The sequence below is a fragment of the Triturus cristatus genome, chromosome 12 (genome assembly GCF_964204655.1).
Source record: "Triturus cristatus chromosome 12, aTriCri1.1, whole genome shotgun sequence".
Lineage (NCBI taxonomy): Eukaryota > Metazoa > Chordata > Amphibia > Caudata > Salamandridae > Triturus > Triturus cristatus.
The window spans coordinates 195,360,659-195,382,101 of NC_140595.1; the positions used below are offsets into that span (position 1 = coordinate 195,360,659).

The following is a 21,443-nucleotide window of genomic DNA, read 5'->3' on the forward strand; positions in this document are numbered from 1 at the left end:
TCCAGAGTTTCTGTTCAAGTTGCAGGTTCAGGATAATCTAATCTCCTGGGGCCCAGCTACCACACTTATACTAATCTGGGGGGCTGGGTTGCCTGCTAGGTCACGCCTTATGGGTGGGACCTGGGAGGGGGGTGGTTACACCCCCTTCCCTTTGTCCAGTTTCGCGCCAGGACTGGGGCTGGTGTGCCCCAGCACCGGTTTGAACTGGACTATGCATGGGACACCTTGTGTGCCCCAGGCAGTGTCTCGTTTCATTCATCCCTCCCTGCCCCAATACACTAAGGCCTGTCTGGGGTGGTGCTCACACCTCCCAAGGCAGGAAACCTATTGTCCAAGCCTCCCTTGCCGGGATCACTCCCAGCAGCAGGAGGTCAGACTTGTGTCGTGGCAGCAGCATCCATTTTGTGATGCTGGGGCTCTGGTTAACTTTAACCGGGTAAGTAGGTTTCAACATGTCTTCTCCCTCTAGAAGGAAGGGATAATATCCTCATCCCCAGAAATGGGATGGGGGTATTATTCCAAAGTGTTAGACACCTTACATGACATGTTTTGATAAAGCCAAACCATAGTTACCATAACCGTTTAGGATTATAAGGCACTTTAAGAGTATATGGTAGGCTATATCATAGAACAGCTATAAGGACATGGTTCCGAAAGCTGCAGACAGGCTCAGCTCATGCTAGAGCACCATCTCACATGTTACCAAGCACTCTGCGTCCAGGATTGTTAAGGCCTGCCATAGGAGTGGCTGGCAGGTACACATGTGTCTGTATATAAGATAGGTATAGGAATACTACACCTAAGCAAGGAGTGATTACACGACCTTGCCCCAGCTGAGTGATCAGCCAGTTGTGTCATAATGGAAGGCCAAGCCAGGGGTGGCATAATACATGCTGCAGCCCCTGGTAGGCCTAGGATACACCTATGCCCTGGGTACCTAAGGTACACTGTACAGGGGCCAATAAGGTGATCCTATCCAAATGGGTTATGCACCAAAAGAACATAGTATCAATTTAGAGAGAGAACAGCAGGGCTGTGGGTCTGATTAGCAGTCCCACAGCCACATCTAAGTCAAAAACCAGTAAAGCAAAAGCAAAAAGTGGGGGTGAACATAGAAAGCAGACCCTACTCTCCTACACAACCCCCCCCCCAAACTTAGGGACATTAAACTAACCTTGACCAGTTGAGTCTTCATGTTCTAAGTGGAAATATCTGGAGAGTCCATCTGCATTGGCATGGTCAGTCCCAGGTCTATGTTCCACTGTGAAGTCCATCCCCTGTAGGGAAATGGACCACCTAAGAAGTTTGGGATTTTCACCCTTCATCTGATTTAGCCACAAGAGGGGCTTAAGGTCTGTCTGAATCTTGAAGTGAGTGCCAAACAGGTATGGCCTCAGCTTCTTCAGGGCCCAAACCACAGCAAAGGCCTCCCTCTCAATAGCTGACCAACGTTTCTCTCTAGGGGTCAGCCTTCTACTTATAAAAGCAATGGGCTGGTCTTGACCATCTATATTAAGTTGTGAAAGAACAGCTCCCACACCCAACTCAGAAGCATCTGTCTGGACAATGAATTCTTTGGAGTAGTCTGGACTTTTCAGAATCGGTGCACTGCACATGGCCTGCTTCAGGTCATCAAATGCTTTTTGACAGCTTACTGTCCACTGAACTTTCTTTGGTATTTTCTTGGAGGTCAAGTCATTAAGTGGTGTCACAATGGACCCATAGTTCTTAACAAACTTTCTGCAGTACCCAGTCAGGCCCAAGAAAGCTCTGACCTGAGTCTGGGTAGTTGGAGGAGTCCAGTCCTTTATGGTCTGGATCTTGCTCTCCAGTGGTTGAACCTGACACCCACCAACTAGGTGGCCCAGGTATACAACCTTGCTCTGCCCTATCTGGCACTTAGTGGCCTTGATAGTGAGGCCTGCCTTTTGCAGGGCCTCTAAAACATTCCTCAGGTGGACCAGGTGATCCTCCCAGGTAGAGCTAAAGACGGCAATATCATCAAGATAAGCTGCACAGTAATCATCCAACCCAGTAAGGACTTGATTCACCAACCTTTGGAAAGTGGCAGGTGCATTATTCAAACCAAAGGGCATTACCACAAATTGATAATGTCCTCCTGGGGTCGAGAAAGCAGTTTTGGCCTTTGCATTCTAAGCTAGTCTGATTTGCCAGTAGCCTGCTGTCAGGTCAAATGTGCTCAAAAACTTAGCAGCTGCCAGTCTGTCAATGAGCTCATCTGCCCTAGGTATTGGGTGGGCATCTGTACTAGTGACAGCATTGAGACCTCTGTAATCCACGCAAAACCTCATCTCTCTCTTACCATCTTGGGTGTGAGGTTTTGGCACAAGAACTACAGGACTAGCCCAAGGGCTCTCTGAAGGTTTAATGACTCCCAGCTCCAACATCTTTTGTACCTCAACTTTTATGCAGTCCCTGACATGGTCAGGTTGCCTGTAGATTTTACTCTTCACAGGCAGACTGTCACCAGTGTCCACCTCATGGGCGCACCAGTTTGTCTGCCTTGGGGTCAGAGAGAACATATGTCTGTAGGATTGCAGAACTTGTCTGCAGTCCTGTTGCTGATGGACAGTGAGGCTGTCAGAAAAGACCACACCATCAACTGAGCCATCATCAGGGTTCTGAGTCAACAGGTCTGGGAGAGGGTCACTCTCTTCCTCCTGCCCCTCATCTGTAGCCATGAGTAAGCCCATGTCTGCCCTGTCAACATATGCCTTCAATCTGTTGACATGAAGCACCCTGTGGGGGCTTCTGGGAGTCCCAAGGTCCACCAAGTAGGTGACTTCTCCCTTTTTCTCAACAATAGTGTGGGGTCCAGACCATTTGTCTTGGAGTGCTGCTGGGGCCACTGGCTCCAACACCCACACTTTCTGCCCTGGCTGGTAAACAGTCAGCACAGCCTTTTGGTCATGCCAAGCTTTTTGGAGTTCTTGGCTTGCCTCAAGGTTTTTAGAAGCCTTCTTCATATACTCTGCCATCCTGGAGCGGAGACCAAGTACATAATCCACTATATCAAGTGTGGGTTGTCTGAGAGGTCTCTCCCATCCTTCCCTTACTAAACATAGGGGTCCTCTTACAGGATGCCCAAACAAAAGCTCAAAAGGGCTGTAGCCAATCCCCTTTTGTGGGACCTCTCTGTAAGCAAACAGAAGGCAGGGTAAAAGGATGTCCCATCTTCGCCTAAGCTTGTCTGGTAAACCTTTTATCATTCCCTTTAGGGTCTTGTTGAATCTCTCAACAAGCCCATTGCACTGTGGGTGATAGGGGGTGGTGAACTTGTAGTTACCACCACACTCCTTCCACATTGCAGTCAAATATCCTGACATGAAGTTGGCACCTCTGTCAGAAATGACCTCTTTTGGAAAGCCCACTCTGGAGAATACTCCAAGCAGGGCCCTTGCCACAACAGGAGCTGTTGTGGTCCTCAGGGGAATAGCTTCTGGATACCTGGTGGCATGGTCCACTATCACCAGTATGAATCTGTGCCCAGATGCTGTCTGTGGGTCCATTGGTCCTACAATATCTATGCCCACTCTTTCAAAGGGGACCCCCACCACAGGTAGTGGTATGAGGGGGGCCTTTGTGGCGCCACCTGATTTGCCACTGGCTTGGCAGGTGACACAGGAGCGACACAACTCCTTGGTATCTTCTGACATATGGGGCCAGTGAAAGTGAGGGACAAGCCTGTCCCAAGTCTTGTTCTGGCCTAAGTGTCCTGCAAGGGGAATATCATGGGCCAAGGTAAGAAGGAAGCCTCTGAACTTCAGTGGTATGACCAACCTCCTGGATGCACCAGGCTTGGGGTCTCTAGCCTCTGAATACAGCAGCCCTTCATCCCAATACACTCTATGGGTACCTTGAGCATTCCCTGCAGCCTCAGCAGCAGCCTGCTGTCTGAGGGGTTCAAGAGAGTGGCAGTCTAATTGTGCCTGCCTCAGATCTGCCCTTGAAGGTCCCCCTGTCCCAAGAAACTCAACCTGATCAGGTTCAAGTTCTTCTAGGACAGTTCCTTCAGGGCTCTCAGAATTATCCTCCTGTGAGGGCTGATCCAGTGCCTGAGGCAGGGGGGAAGGCACAGCCTTTACCCTACTGATCTTTCTCTTGGTTTGTGATTGGTCCATAGTTTCAGGATCCAGCACTTGTTCAGTGGTGCACTTTTTGGCCTGTGACCTGGTCACAGCAAGGACATGTGCATCTATCCCCAGCATTTCTGCATGGGTCCTATACTCCCCTTCAGACCAAACTGAAGTTTCAAGATCATTGCCCAGTAAACACTCTACAGGAAGGTCTGAACTAACAACAACTTTCTTGAGGCCAGTTACCCCTCCCCAGGAGAAGTTAACAATTGCCACACTATGGGAGGTAGTGGCATTGCTAGCGTTGGTCACTAGGTAATTCTCACCTAGTATGATCTGTCCAGGGTCCACAAAGGCAGGTGTCACCATTGTGACACTAGCCCCAGTGTCCCTGTAGGCCTGAGCCATTCTTTGGTTGATAAAAGGAGTCTGACTGTACTTGCCCAGGTTACTGGGGCCTACAGTAGAGGACAAAGCTAAGTCCCCATCACAGATCAGAACAGCCTGAGTAGGTATTCTGACTAGGCCAGAATCCTCCTCAGTTCCCAGGGTTAACCCTACTACACCCTTTTGCTGGGAACCACCACTTACAGCTGAACTAGGGGGTACAGTTGCCTTAGGGGCAATGGTGGCTGGGGGCTTATCCTTTTTGGTGCACTCACTAAACCAATGTGAGTTGGACTTACAATAGTTGCACCATGGTTTCTTTTGGCCATCTTTCTTTTTATCCTTTTTGGGACCACCCTCCCCCTGAGCCTTTTGGGGGCCTGGTGAAGACTTCTGGTCTTTTTGTTTCTGCTCATTACCCTTCTGGTCTGCCTTTTTCTGATCACCGCCCTGGTTCTGGTTTTTCTGCTTAACTCTAGTCCTGACCCATCTATCTGCCTTCTTTCCCAATTCTTGGGGAGGAGGCAGATCAGAATCAATCAGGTGTTGATGCAGTAGCTGGTTTTGACAGTTGTTAAGGATTTGTTCTCTCATGATCAGATTATACAATCCTGTATAGTCCTTAACCTTACTTCCCACTAGCCAGCCTTCCAGAGCCTTAGTGGCACAATCTACAAAGTCAGTCCAGTCCTGAGTCTGTGTCTTCTGGGTATCCCTGAACAACAACCTGTATTGTTCAGTGGTTAGGCCAAACCCATCAATTAGAGCACTCTTCAGGACAGTGTAATTGGCTGCATCCTCATCACTAACTGTGAGGAGCTTGTCTCTACCTTTCTCAGAGAAGGAGAGCCACAAGATAGCTGCCCACTGACTTTGGGGTACCTGCTGTACTTTGCAAGCCCTCTCCAAAGCAGTTATCCATTTGTGGATGTCATCCCCACACTTGGAGGGAGGGACAATCTTGCTGAGGTTTCTATTATCATAGTGCCTGTCTCTATCCTTAGGGATATTGCTGCCACCAGTGGGTTCTAACCCACTTAACTTTTGCTCTCTAGCCAGAGCAAGCTTCTCCTTGGCAAGGCCAAGTTCTTCCCTCTCAGTCCTCAGATTAGCTTCCCTCATTCTGGCTTCATGCTCTTTTCTCTGGGGGGAAGTCATTCCCCTGTGAGAAGAGGCATTAGAGATGCTAGAGACATGGGAGTGGATGGATTCCCTTGAAGGGGATCTGTCTCTCCTGCTTCTCTGGTTAAGCCCACTTGGGGGTCTGTATGGGGGGACCCCATGCAAACTCCCATGTAAGCTTAGGTTAGCCTGGCTAAGTCTTCCTACTTGGCCCTGGCTGTCTACCTCTTCATCTGAAGTCCCATCTGACTCATCTGTAGTGGGTAGACCCTCCCTTGTACCTAGGGTACTAGCCTGTGAGGCCCTAAAAGCATCATATTCCTCTAGGATCTGCACTAGCTGAAGGAGGGTAGGGTTTGCACCCTGTTTTAACTTTCTGGAGATACACAATTGTCTCATCTCCTGAAAAGTTAGGGTATCATATCTAGAGGGGATCTTTTTCAGACCTGCCCCTCCTGAGAGAGCATCTAGTGAGGGTGTGGTGTGTGCACCTACCTACACTAGTTGTTTCTACTAAACCTCTCTAGTAGTTGTAGTCAGGGTGTGTTACTCCCTTCAACCTACAACAACTAAGTCCAGTAGGACTTAAGTATTATAATCTATGTTATATGTACCTAACCAATATCTGTGTGATCTTTCAATTTAGTATCTCAAGATTACAATGGTATTACAACAGCAAGCTCCGATCCCAACCGCTGCTCACCAATGTGAGAAGTTGGCCTGATGTATGATGTCACTAGTTCTAGTGTACACCTTATATCAGTCCAAACAACCCTTATGGTGATTGGTTGTAAAGTCAACCTTATAGACCAGCTATCCTAGTGGTAGCATGGACAAGAGCAGTCTTAGGCTAAACTCTGAATGGCATGTGAAGCCAGCTGTGATACCATATATAATCCCTTGAATACCAAATGAAAGGACACCACAACAGATATATATATATAAAATAAAGTGTATTTATTCTAGTCAAACCCTCAGCACTCTTTATGAGATTAGAGGTAAGTACAACACAGTCTTATTCAAGCATACATTAAGTCACACAGGTAAGTAATACAGTTAGGCCCTAGGGGCCACGCAAACCATATACTAAAGAAGTGGTATAAGGACCACTGTCACAGAAATAGAATAGGCCTAGGCCTAGGGAATCGCTGGGGCTACACTACACTACCAACAGTTAGGAAGTGGGAGGCCCACGGGATTCAGGTGCAGGGTGGAAACACTCACGCGTAATGCGTATAGTCGATAGAAATAGTACAGTTCTGAAATAAACAGTTTTAGGACACTTCTGAAGCAACTAGGAAGTCGAGACTCGGAAACTAGACCCTAGGATAGTCACTACCCTTGTGAGCACTGAAGTACCCAAGTTACCTAGCCCACATTCTGCGGGTGCATAGATGTGAACTTGCGTCGGGTTTCGTCGTGGACTTCTATGGATGCCTGAAGGAAAGTTGCTGACAGGCAGTCAGTGCAGAGTGTCCGGTGGATCCCAAGGCCAGGATCAAGAAGGAAGGGTACCTGCAAGCAGAAGGGACAGAGTCAAGGTCACTAGCCAGTGACCACGTGGAACCAGGAAGGAACCAGGCGATGTCGTGAAGATTGCAGGTGAAGGGTGAAGCTTGTCGCTGCAGCCACGGGTACCAGGAGACGTCGAGGATGACCAGGACCAGGAGGCAAGCTGTCCCACGAAGGCTCTTGCAGTCGGCGGCATCGAAGTCGAACTAGGACTCACCAAGCCTTGGCAAGCGGAACCCACGAAGAACGGAGGACTTGCTTCTGGTGCAGACCAGGAAGGTCTGGGGTACTTCTCTTTTGCAAAGAAGCGGGAGCCAGTCTGGAGGAGCCAAACCAGCAGTGAAGATTTCGAGGCGTGTCGTCACAAAGGCCGCTAGCCAACGGGCAAGCAACCGGACAGACGCGGCAAGCAGGAAAATGCAGAAGGGCCCCATGCAGGACTCATGGAGTGTGGGGGGCTGATCTTCGGTGCAGATGGTGCTTGGGGTTGGGGCTTCTCAATCCCCGGTGCACAACTTCGAGGGTACCTCAGAAGCTGCGCTGGAAGATACTCGCCACTTTTTCCAGGTAGCCGGTCCCACGTCTCTCGTCGCCTCCATGGATCTCAGCTCGGCTGTGGATGTGGATCAGGGTCGGAGAAGTCTGGAAGTCAAGGCTCTGGTCGGGCTCTGCAGTCGGTCCCTCGTAGAACTTCAGCAAAGCAAAGGGTAGTCTCTTGATGGTGCCTGTTTGCACAGGGTAACCACTCCTTGGGCACAAGGGAGATTCTTCAGTCTTCTTCTTTCGTCGAATTTCGAAGGTCCAGAGTTTCTGTTCAAGTTGCAGGTTCAGGATAATCTAATCTCCTGGGGCCCAGCTACCACACTTATACTTATCTGGGGGGCTGGTTGCCTGCTAGGTCACGCCTTATGGGTGGGACCTGGGAGGGGGGTGGTTACACCCCCTTCCCTTTGTCCAGTTTCACGCCAGGACTGGGGCTGGTGTGCCCCAGCACCGGTTTGAACTGGACTATGCATGGAACACCTTGTGTGCCCCAGGCAGTGTCTCGTTTCATTCATCCCTCCCTGCCCCAATACACTAAGGCCTGTCTGGGGTGGTGCTCGCACCTCCCAAGGCAGGAAACCTATTGTCCAAGCCTCTCTTGCCGGGATCACTCCCAGCAGCAGGAGGTCAGACTTGTGTCGTGGCAGCAGCATCCATTTTGTGATGCTGGGGCTCTGGCTAACTTTTACCGGGTAAGTAGGTTTTAACATGTCTTCTCCCTCGAGAAGGGAGGGCTAATATCCTCATCCCCAGAAATGGGATGGGGGTATTATTCCAAAGTGTTAGACACCTTACACAACATGTTTTGATAAAGCCAAACCATAGTTACCATAACCGTTTAAGATTATAAGGCACTTTAAGAGTATATGGTAGGCTATATCATAGAACAGCTATAAGGACATGGTTCCGAAAGCTGCAGACAGGCTCAGCTCATGCTAGAGCACCATCTCACATGTTACCAAGCACTCTGCCTCCAGGATTGTTAAGGCCTGCCATAGGAGTGGCTGACAGGTACACATGTGTCTATATATAAGATAGGTATAGGAATACTACACCTAAGCCAGGAGTGATTACACGACCCTGCCCCAGCTGAGTGATCAGCCAGTTGTGTCATAATGGAAGTCCAAGCCAGGGGTGGCATAATACATGCTGCAGCCCCTGGTAGGCCTAGGATACACCTATGCCCTGGGTACCTAAGGTACACTGTACAGGGGCCAATAAGGTGATCCTATCCAAATGGGTTATGCACCTAAAGTACATAGTATCAATTTAGAGAGAGAACAGCAGGGCTGTGGGTCTGATTAGCAGGCCCACAGCCACATCTAAGTCGAAAACCAGTAAAGCAAAAGCAAAAAGTGAGGGTGAACATAGAAAGCAGACCCTACTCTCCTACACAGCCGATAACAGCACAGCGGCAGAAAATAACCGCAGAGAGGCAAACTGCCACTCGGAGGTTTCATTGACACTTTGTTCACAGCCAGATGAATTGCCTGTGATTAAAAACTGTGCACCAATAACTGAGTGAGTGAGAGCGGTTTCATCCTGTCTTTTGCCTCCTGTTGGCAACACCGCGGGAACCTGATTCCGACACCATGTTATTCATTTTAAACATTTGCAGAGTGTTACTCCCCAAAAAGGGCTCAATACGTTTTCCTGCACACCTGTTCCCAGTCAATAGGCATCAGTGAGAGGCTGCAGCCAGATATAACAAGCCATAGCCTTGTTATAGTGGAAATTGCCGCTGTGGGTGCCGATGAAGCGTGCATGGCGTCGACCTGCCCGGGGGTGTGCTGTGTCTTCTGAACATGGAGACGACAGAGCTGTTGATAAATGGAGTTGCTGCATTTCATGAGACAAACCAACCTTAGTTGGGGGAGCCGCGCATTTTATAAACATCACGCACGGCCGCCATCGTTAACAAAACAAGCTGTTCAAATGCTGCTCGTGAGCCACAAACTCAGACACGTACCGTGACATGGTCATGTGACCCCTGCGGCTGGTGTTAGCGCCCTGGACGTGCGTCCTATATTTTTGTGTCACTGAAATACAAATGTGATGCATAACATATATAGATTAGTACCATCCCCTGCTCAGCGGCCATTTAGACTTCGCCCACTGCGAATGTTCAGAATTTGGCAATCTCAATAAGAACAGAAATGAGTACTCACTTTCACACTACAATCACCAGGACGCTAAAATCCACCAGCAGTCACGAAGCAGAAAATAACACAGAACCGCAAGGGAGTGGTGCAGCCCCTTGTCTTTCATTGCAGACCGATGGAAAACCGTACACGAGCCACAAGATTCCTGCAGAGTTTACAGAAACGAAAGCGATTTGTGTCTCATTCCGAAGCGAAGCCGGCCAGGTCCATTGAGAACAAGAGCACGCTCAGCTGACACTGTGCGCTATACAGACACCCTCACTCATCTTGCGAGGCCTGCTGAGCACCACATGCAGGAGTGGGAGCAGCAGCAGATATGCGGCCCTTCCTTGATCCATCCTTGTCCTCTCACACTCTGGCCCAGCCATCCCCTGACTGACAGGAGGGAACCGCACACAGCCTTATTTACTCGGGAGGGCAGAAGCTCTGTGCCCACTACCAGCAGGTTCAGTCGTCACTCTGCCTGGCCCGTCGCACAGGGGGCCAGCCCCATCAATGCTTAGGCTAGAGGAAAATAAGGCATAAGCAGGGTGCGCGGAGGGCACCTGCGGCGTCTCTCCCAGCCCCCAGACCTCCTCGGACTAGCCATAGGGATAGTTGTGAGATTTGCTAATGCGACGTGGATTTCATTAGGCACAGTCGCGCTTATTTCTGCTGGTACACGGTATGGCTATCGGAACCAGGGAGGACCAGGCACGGGGAGCTCGCCGGCTGCCCCAAGTCTGCAGTCCCCGCATAACTGGGCCTGCAGAAAGGGCCCGGGCAGAGTGGCTCTGGGGGCACACACACCTCCACCCAAAACAAAGCACTGGGTCCGTGATACAGCAGCCGTGACACATTTGAATATAACTATGGAGCAGCAACACATGTTTCATTTGTTTTGCAAGGTAAGCAAACGTCCATGAAAAGCGTTGCAACTTGCAAGTTTGGGGAATTTTTTCATATTGTGTGTGTATAGAGACTGTTACGGTTTACCCTCATGTGTCCTCCTATTACCAACATAAAAGTGGGCACGCATTATAGACAAACTGCCGCACGCATGTAAACGAAAAAAACAAACAGCCCCATGCATACAAAAAAAAAAAAAGACCGCTATTGTCCCAGCTGCGCTTGGAAAGTGAAAGCGGCCATGGTCCTGAATGTAAGCTGGGAATCGAAAGTAGTAGTGCGCACGCACCACAGAGGAGCGGGGGGAGGAAGCTCAGCAGCGAGGCGAAGGTGCGCTGCTGCGCGTGCTAGACACGGACGGGAATGGGTGTTGCAAAGGCGGGACATGCGCCCGCCTTTGCCCAATCGCGCGCCTTTTTAAAAAAAAAACACGTGAAAGCTAATGCCTGCCGGCGAAAGCCTGATCACACGCACAAGCGTGTGGTCAGCTTTCAAAACCCCCTTACAAGAGGTCTCGCGCTGCGCGAGCAGTGCTATGCACTGCAACGCTAGGCGCGAGACCTAAAAAGGAGATTGGTCTGTCCAGTTTTTTCATGCAGCGCTGGATTAAAAATCAGATCACAAAAATCCTCACAATTCAATATTTTCATTTCTGATGGATACATCTGCCAGTGGATTCCTCACCTTGTGAATATCCCTTGCACCAGCAACATTCGGAAACTTTTGTAGCAGTCCACGCCGATGAGGCCGAAGACGACGTCACAGAGACACGGCTCCGCTCGCGACTCCGCTGACGTCACCGGCTCCATAAGAAGACCTCGTCGGCGTGATGACGTCAGTTCCCTTTTTTCCGCGCCGTCGAAGCCAACGGATTTCGGGAATCGCTGTTGTTAGCGTCGTGGATACTTTGTGTATTTTCATTGCTGTTTCCTGTCTTCTTTGAAGATGTCATCGAGGAAGTCTGGATTTAAGCCTTGCCGGGAGTGTGGCAAGCATATGTCCATCACTGACCCACATGAGGACTGTGTGTGGTGTTTATCCTCGGACCACGATGTGGATGGCTGTACCAGCTGCCGTAAAATGAGCTCAAAGGCTCTGAAAGAACGGGAGGCAAAACTCTTTATTGCCAAGATGAAGAAGGAGAAGAGAGGGAGGAGGAAATCGAGATCGAGGTCTCGATCGAAGTCGAGGTCGGCATCGAGGTCGACTTCAGGGCATGCTTCAAGAGCTAAGAAGCACAAGAAAAAGAGAAGGCATTCCTCTCGGCGTCATTCTGACAAGAGTACGGCGCCGAAGCCGAAGTCACCTGCTCGGCGTCGAAGGGACTCCGTCTCTCCTTCTCCTGTGCCGGGTTCACCGGCTGGTCCTTCTTCTCCAGTGGTCCCTTTGTCTCCGGCTTCGCCAGTTCCGGTCCGGACTCCGACACCGGTTTCATCCCCGGCTCCGGCTCCATCTCCGGACCCGGAAGAACTTCAAGCCCCGGGTGAGCCTGCGACGCCGTTGAATCCACCGTCGGCGCCGGTTGGCCCGAGTCCGGTGGGGCCTGACCAGTATCCTGCCTTTCCTGGGCCAGGTCAGGACCCCTCGCATTACTTAAATGCGATGTATGGGGTATTTGCTCGTGCCATGTATGCCCCTGGTGCACCTACGGGTCCGATGGGTCCTTTGGCCTTTAACTTGGGGGTGCCGCAAGTGTATCCTCAGGCTCCTTTCTACCCATTTTATCCAGCGACGCTGTCTTGGAATCCTCCGGCTCCGAGAACGTTGACGCCGCTTCCATCCTCGCCGGCTCCGGCTCGACCTCGTTCGACGTCGAAGGCTCCGCTGGATCCTCGTTCGACGCCGATGGCTCCACTGGCACCGGCGCCGTCGGAGTCGATTTCGGCGCCGCCGACGCCGAGGATTCGAATTCGCTCCAGGAGGGAGACTCAGAGGATTATTGAGGAGCAGAGATACCTTCAAGAGGAGGCGGCGGATGGAGAATTGGTAGAGTTGGATGAGGTTTTTGATGAGCTTAAGGAAGCTAGTGGCTTGGACCTTTCTCCTGAGTGGGAGATTACTCCGCCATCTGATGAGCCATCCAAGGTTGTCGCACCCTACCATGCAGTCATAAGGAGAGCTGCGGAGTTGCTTGATCTCCAGCTTCCTACAACAGAGTTTAAGTCAAACATTTTGACTGAAGTGCTGCATTCTCCAACGACGGTATCAGAGCCTCTGCTTCCCTTTAATGAGGCCATTGTGGAGCCTGTATTGGAGGTGTGGCGCAAACCTTTTTCTGCTCCTGCGGTCTCAAAGACGATCGCAAGGAGATACAGAGTGGCCCCAGGAGATCCTGAATTTTTGTCGTCCCATCCGTCACCTGAGAGTCTGGTGATTCAAGCGGCTTGTTCTGGAAAGTCTAAGGGGGCTTTTCCACAGGTCCCTGGGGATAGAGAGGCTAAAAGGCTGGACCAGTCAGCTAAGAAAGTATTTTCATCAGCCAGCATGGCTTTGAAGTCGACTAACGCCACATGTCTCTTGGGACGCTATGTTCACGCGCTGATGGACTCGGCTAGGAAACTGGCGCCGAAATTGCCTGAGGATGATAGATCTGGATTTAATGACATCTTGGCTGATGCTCAGGCGGCTGCGCGGCAAGTGATCCAAAGTGGGCTGGACACTGCAGATTCTGTTGCAAGGATCATGGGGTCGTCTGTTGCAACTAGGAGAAGTGCTTGGTTGAGAACGTCGGAGTTCTCTCAGGATGTACAGTCTACCTTATTGGATCTACCGTTTGATGGGTCTGGCCTATTTGGAAAAAAGACAGATGCTGCTCTGGAAAGATTCAAGGAGAGCAAGGTAACTGCTAAATCTTTGGGACTCCAGTCTCAGTCGAGAGGGTCTTTTAAGAGGTACAGAGGTTTTGGACGAACATCCTTTCGTACCTATAGGCAGACTCAGCAGCAGCAGCAGCAGCAGCAAAGTTCCTCGTCCAGAGGTTACAGAGGAAGAATCAGGGGTCGCACACGTGGCTCTCGTCAGCTCTCCTCCTCCTCTTCCTCTTCCTCAGCCCCTCCCACCACCGCAAAACAGCCCTAGATCCGACATTCCGGATCATGTTGGTCCTGTGGGGGGCCGGCTTACCCATTTTCTACAAGATTGGGAATCTGTAACTACAGATCTCTGGGTTCTAGATCTTGTAGAGAATGGGTACGCCCTTCCCTTTCGGGAATTCCCTCCAAATTACCCTCCTTGCCAAGGGGTTTGTTCGGAGGACCACCGTCTTCTCCTGCAGGAGGAAGTCCTGAAGTTGTTTCAGAAAGGTGCGATAGAGGTGGTCCCGGAGCAGGAGAGGGGTCAGGGATGCTACTCCCGGTATTTTCTGATCCCGAAAAAGGACGGCAGATTGCGTCCGATATTAGACCTCAGAATCCTGAACTTTTCCCTGAAACAGGAAAAGTTCAAGATGCTCACCCTTGCTCAGGTTCTTCAGGCGCTGAATCAGGAGGACTGGATGGTGTCGCTCGACTTGCAGGATGCGTATTTTCACATCCCCATTCTGAAGTCGCACAGGAAGTATCTCCGTTTCACGGTAGGGTCGCAACATTATCAGTTTGCGCTCCTCCCGTTTGGTCTTACTTCGGCACCTCGAGTCTTCACAAAGGTGATGGCAGTGGTGGCAGCCCATCTCAGAAGATCGTGATTTTCGGTTTTCCCTTATTTGGACGACTGGCTGATCAAGGCGGAGTCGTCGGAGAAGGTGCTGTGTCATCTGCAGGATACAACTCGGCTGTTGTACAGATTGGGTTTTTCGATCAATGTGCCCAAATCTCACCTGGTGCCCTCTCAGCGCAACCTGTTCATAGGTGCGGTACTGGACACTACTGTGTGTCGAGCATTCCCTCCTCCTCAAAGGATTCTCGACATACAGGAAATGATTCCTTTGTTTTACAGCGGAGCGGTTGTTCCAGTTCTGAAGGTCCTTCGCCTGCTCGGTCTGTTCGCCTCCTGCATACTGTTGGTCAACCATGCACGCTGGCACATGAGGGCGCTCCAGTGGTGCCTCCGCAAGCAGTGGTATCAGCACAAAGGGGATCTCAGGGAGTCTGTGAGGATCTCCAGAGAAGCTGCGGCGGATCTATTTTGGTGGAGCGTGGAGGGCAATCTGTCCCAAGGAAAGCCCTTCCATATACCTCCATCGGTGACAACAGTGATAACGGATGCGTCCACCTTAGGGTGGGGTGCTCATCTGGGGGATCTGGAGGTCAAGGGTCTTTGGTCTCCAGAGGAAAGGTCACATCAACCTTCTGGAGTTACGGGCGATACGTTTGGCGCTCAAGGCTTTTCTCCCTTCCCTTCGCGGTCAGTCTGTTCAAGTCCTGACGGACAACACGACCGTGATGTGGTATGTAAACAAACAGGGAGGAGTGGGGTCTCTTTGTCTCTGCAGAGAGGCCCTGCGTCTATGGTCCTGGGCTCAGGACCATCGGATTTGTCTGATGGCAAATCATCTAGCCGGAGTTCTGAACGTGCGTGCGGACAGTCTCAGTCGACAGTTCTCCGCCGACCACGAGTGGAGGCTCCATCCGGAGGTGGTTCGTCATGTCTTTCAGACGTGGGGGACTCCTCGGGTGGACCTGTTTGCCACTTACAAGAACGCGCACTGCCCGTCATTCTGCAGTCTCCAGTATCCGTTGCAGGGAGCGTTAGGGGACGCGTTCCAGTTGAGTTGGGGCTCACGACTCCTTTACGCGTTTCCTCCCATACCCTTGATTCCTCGGGTTCTGAGGAAGATTCGCCAAGACCGGGCCAAAGTTATATTGATCGCCCCGGATTGGCCAAGAAGGGTGTGGTACACAGATCTTCTCCACCTCTCCTCGTGCCCTCCGCTCCGTCTCCCTCTGAGGGCAGACCTCCTCTCGCAGTCGGAGGGGCAGGTTCTACACCCCAACCTCCAGAGCTTACACCTTCATGCCTGGAGATTGAACGGGGCAACCTGAATTCTTTCTCTCTCCCGCCAGATGTGGTGGATGTTATTTTATCGGCCAGGCGACACTCCACCAAATCTATTTACTCATATAGGTGGTCTAAATTTGTTCTCTGGTGTGGAGAGAGGTCCATTGATCCCTTGAAGGCTCGTCTGTCTAATATTCTACAGTTTGCCCTTTCTCTTGCTCAGCAAGGTTTTGCTGTGGCTACAGTGAAAGGGTATTTATCGGCTCTATCGGCTTTCCTTTGTTTGCCGGATTAGCCGTCGCTGTTTAAGTCTCCTATTGTTCTTCGTTTTATAAAGGGCCTTGTAAACAAATTTCCTCCAACTCCCTTTGTTATGCCTCAATGGGACTTGAACCTTGTCTTAACCTATCTCATGGGTTCTCCCTTCGAGCCTTTGCACAAGTGTCCCCTGAGGCTGTTGTCTTTTAAGACGGTATTCCTCGTTGCAATCACCTCGGCAAGGAGGGTAAGTGAGCTTCAAGCTCTAAGTTCAAAACCCCCATTCTTGACCATTCATGCTGAACGAATGGTACTTAGGACCAGGGCTGCATTTTTGCCTAAGGTGGTAACTCCCTTCCATCTGGGGCAGTCCATTACCCTTCCTTCCTTTTATCCTCCCCCACACCCTTCCAAGGAGGAGGAGAGACTTCACCGCTTGGACCCTAAGAGGGCGGTGAGCTTTTACCTGGACAGGACAAAAGACTACAGGATTGATGACCAGCTCTTTGTGGGTTTTGCTGGTTGCAGAAAGGGTCGAACGGTGCACAAGCGCACCCTTTCCAGGTGGATTGTCTTGTGCATCAAGATGTGCTACTCCCTAGCTGGTAAGGAGCCTCCGGAGGGTTTGAGGGCTCATTCTACCAGGGCAAAGTCTTCCACATCTGCCTTAGCTAGGGGTGTTCCGGTGGAGGACATTTGTAGGGCGGCAACTTGGGCCTCCCTCCACACCTTCGCAAGACATTATTGTTTAGACACCGAGGTGAGGAGGGACGGACACTTTGCTCGTTCCGTCCTCCAGGATTTTCTGGTATAGAAGGGTGGACACCCCCCTCCGGGAGTGGGGACTGCTGTGGAATCTATTCACAAGGTGAGGAATCCACTGGCAGATGTATCCATCAGAAGAACAAGTTACTTACCTTCGGTAACGCTTTTTCTGGTGGATACAGTATCTGCCTGTGGATTCCTCACTGACCCACCCGCCTCCCCGTTGTCCATCCTTCTATACCGGTATTTCTATGCCTGTAATTCTATTGATGGGTTTCAAATGTGTTTATCACTGTCAAAGGCATTATGTTATTTCTTCTGCTTTGTTATTTATTTTCCACACTGAGTGTGTTGATATGCATATTGTGTACTGTGTATACTGTTTATGTACATATTGCGGTCAGTCCGTCCGTGTGCCTCGAAGGCACGGAAAAAAGGGGCGGAACTGACGTCATCACGCCGACGAGGTCTTCTTATGGAGCCGGTGACGTCAGCGGAGTCGCGAGCGGAGCCGTGTCTCTGTGACGTCGTCTTCGGCCTCATCGGCGTGGACTGCTACAAAAGTTTCCGGATGTTGCTGGCGCAAGGGATATTCACAAGGTGAGGAATCCACAGGCAGATACTGTATCCACCAGAAAAAGCGTTACCGAAGGTAAGTAACTTGTTCTTTAGAAATAAAAACATAAAGAAGCAACTACAAGATGCATATGCTAAAAGTATTTTCTAGTTGTATAGATCATCCTTAAATATTTTTCATTCAAATAGAAGACGAATTGCTATCTTAAAGAAACACTATAGAGAATTTTACACAGAGTCCTGTATCCTGGTCCTTCAAAGCCTTAAACACATAGAAATGCCCAGTATTTTTTTCTAAGAAAGGTGGCAACCCTCCCCACAAGCCTTTACAAAAGACTTTGAGATCCACTGACTGGACATTCACAGTCACGGTTACAACCCACAGCCAGATGCACCACAAGCCATCAAAATGATGGGTACCCAACAGTGGGTGTGAAAGAGTTTTTCTGTACAAGCTTCTCTCCCTCACAAAATAGGTGTGGCACACCATGAGCAGTGCAAGAGTCACTCACAGAACAGGCACAACACAGTATTAACAGTACACATTTACCTCTCTCACAGAATAGATAAACCATTGCATCAGTTGACACACTTCTCATCTTCACAGAAGAAATACACCACAGCATCTCTCACACAACAGGGATAGCTGGGCATCAGCAGTGCAGGCTTTCAGCCTTCATTGAGCAGGATCAGCACGGGCAGAAGTACAAAACCGTTTCTTCTACAGAACAGATACATCATGGCAACAATAGTGGAAGCTTCCCTCCCTGACAGAAAACATATCACTACAGTAGCTGTACGAGCTTACTACTGTGAGAGACCAGGTAAAGCTCAAAGGGTATCACTGAGTCCTCTTTCACATAACATATACAGCACAGTTTGCAGCAGCAGTGCAAACTCCTTTACCTATTTGATGCATTCCATTATAGTTGTATGTTTTGGTAAGTGCATGGATGGTTGACCTAGTAAATGATTAAATATGAGCATAAACGTCTATTATTTCAGCGTCAAGATCCCCAAGGGATGAATGTGCACTTTACAAATACATGTCATGTCATGTTATGTTATATATGTGGAGGAGTGCATTGCTATATTGATGCATGAGTAAATGGATGGAGAAGTGAACAGTAGGATGGTGGTGTGAGGTGGTGAACAATAAGATCTGTGGGAGGGTGGAAGGCTCATGAATTTGTTGTGATGTATGCTAAAATTGTATGTTTTTATGTGCACTTAGGTGTCAACCCGCAGTTAAATATGTGTACCAATAAAAAGGATGTCTTTGATATGAGACGGAGATTGTCGCACTCCTGGCTGTAAGAGAAGCTCATAATAGCAGTGAGCCATGTTAGAATGGCGGATAGCAAGCTGTGGCTTTGAAAATTAAAGGAGCTGACATGTATGTTGCAGTTTTAAGGTCACACATGCAACTGCAATCCCAACAATTCCATTAAACACGTCGTGATTTATCTGAACATTTATTATTTACAGAGCTTCAAAATGACTACATGAATCGCTGTAAGAACTAATCATTGGGATGCAAATGAACTGTCAGTAAAGTGCACCTGTCTGCACTGCGATTTTCATAGTCAGTTTGAACCCACTACAGATGCAGGCCTCATGACCCACTCTCACATTGCAGAGGCTGATGGGTGACACTCCAGGCAAAGGCTGATTGGTTACAGTCCAGGCAGAGAGGCAGATGGACGACGGTCCAGGCAGAGGCAGGTGGATTACAGTCCAGGCAGAGAGGCAGATGGGCTACAGTCCAGGCAGAGAGGCAGATGGGTGAGAGTCCAGGTAGAGGCAGATGGGTGAGAGTCCAGGCAGAGGCAGATGGGTGACAGTCCCAGCAGAGGCAGGTGGGTGACAGTCCGGGCAGAGGCAGGTGGGTGACAGTCCGGGCAGAGGCAGATGGGTGACAGTCCAGGCAGAGGCAGATGGATGACAGTGCAGGCAGAGGCAGATGGGTGACAGTCCAGGCAGAGGCAGATGGGTGACAGTCCAGGCTGACAGTCCCGGCAGAGGCAGATGGGTGACAGTCCAGGCAGAGGCAGATGGGTGACAGTCCAGGCAGAGGCAAATGGGTTACAGTCCAGGCATAGGCAGATGGGTCACAGTCCAGGCATAGGCAGATGGGTCACATTCCAGGCAGAGGCAGATGGGTGACAGTCCAGGCAGAGGCAGATGGGTGACAGAGGCTGATGGGTGACAGTCCAGGCAGAGGCAGATCGGTGACAGTCCAGGCAGAGGCAGATGGGTGGCAGTCCCAGCAGAGGCAGATGGGTGACAGTCCCAGCAGAGGCAGATGGGTGACAGTCCAGGCAGAGGCTGATGGGTGACAGTCCAGGCAGAGGCAGATCGGTGACAGTCCAAGCAGAGGCAAAAGGTGACAGTCCAGGCTCAGGCAGAAGGTGACAGTCCAGGCACAGGCAAATGGGTGACACTCCATGCAGAGGCAAATGGGTTACAGTCCAGGCAGAGGCAGAAGGTGCCAGTCCAGGCAGAGGCAGATGGGTGACAGTCCCGGCAGATGGGTGACAGTCCCGTCAGAGGCAGGCTGGTGACCGTCCGGGCAGAGACAGGTGGGTGACCGTCCGGGCAGAGGCAGATGGGTGACAGTCCAGTCAGAGGCAGATGGGTGACAGTCCCGGCAGAGGCAGGTGGGTGACTGTCACGGCAGAGGCAGATGTGTCACAGTCCAGGCAGAGGCGGATGGGTGACAGTCCAGGCTGACAGTCCCGGCAGAGGCAGATGGGTGACAGTCCAGGCAGAGGCAGATGGGTGACAGTCCAGGCAGAGGCAAATGGGTTACAGTCCAGGCAGAGGCAGATGGGTCACAGTCCAGGGAGAGGCAGATGGGTCACAGTCCCGGCAGAGGCAGATGGGTGACAGTCTGGACTGACAGTCCCGGCAGAGGCAGATGGGTGACAGTCCAGGCAGAGGCAAATGGGTTACAGTCCAGGCAGAGGCAAATGGGTTACAGTCCAGGCAGATGGGTGACAGTCTGGACTGACAGTCCCGGCAGAGGCAGATGGGTGACAGTCCAGGCAGAGGCAAATGGGTTACAGTCCAGGCAGAGGCAGATGGGTGACAGTCCAGGCTGACAGTCCCGGCAGAGGCAGATGGGTGACACTCCAGGCAGAGACAGATGGGTGACAGTCCAGGCTGACAGTCCCGGCAGAGGCAGATGGGTGACAGTCCAGGCAGAGGCAGATGGGTGACAGTCCAGGCAGAGGGAAATGGGTTACAGTTCAGGCAGAGGCAGATAGGTCACAGTCCAGGCATAGGCAGATAGGTGACATTCCAGGCAGAGGCAGATGGGTGACAGGCCCGGCAGAGGCAGATGGGTGACAGTCCCGGCAGAGGCAGGTGGGTGACAGTCCAGGCAGAGGCAGGTGGGTGACAGTCCGGGCAGAGGCAGGTGGGTGACAGTCCGGGCAGAGGCAGATGGGTGACAGTCCAGGCAGAGGCTGATGGGTGACTGTGCAGGCAGAGGCAGAAGGGTGACAGTCCAGGCAGAGGCAGATGGGTGACAGTCCAGGCAGAGGCAAAAGGTGACAGTCCAGGCACAGACAGAAGGTGACAGTCCAGGCAGAGGCAAATGGGTGACAGTCCATGCAGAGGCAGATGGGTTACAGTCCAGGCAGAGGCAGAAGGTGACAGTCCGGGCAGAGGCAGGTGGGTGACCGTCCGGGCAGAGGCAGATGGGTGACCGTCCGGGCAGAGGCTGATGGGTGACAGTCCCGGCAGAGGCAGATGGGTGACAGTCCGGGCAGAGGCTGATGGGTGACAGTCCCGGCAGAGGCAGATGGGTGACAGTCCCGACAGAGGCAGATGGGTGACAGTTCAGGCAGAGGCAGATGGGTGACAGTCCAGGCAGAGGCAGATGGGTTACAGTCCAGGCAGAGGCAGATGGGTCACAGTCCAGGCAGAGGCAGATGGGTCACAGTCCCGGCAGAGGGAGATGGGTGACAGTCCCGGCAGAGGCAGAGGGGTGACTGTCCCGGCAGAGGCAGATGGGTCACAGTCCAGGCAGAGGCAGATGGGTGACAGTCCCGGCAGAGGCAGATGGGTGACAGTCCCGGCGGAGGCAGAGGGGTGACTGTCCCGGCAGAGGCAGATGGGTGACTGTCCGGGCAGAGGCAGGTAGGTGACTGTCCGGGCAGAGGCAGGTAGGTGACTGTCCGGGCAGAGGCAG

General features: G+C 51.3%; 1 protein-coding gene across 1 annotated transcript in view; it reads left to right on the forward strand.

Moving 5' to 3' along the window:
* The window catches only part of HYDIN (HYDIN axonemal central pair apparatus protein), a 2,467,744-nt gene that overhangs the window by 1,876,277 nt on the left and 570,024 nt on the right, over nt 1-21,443 (forward strand). The window lies entirely within an intron of this gene.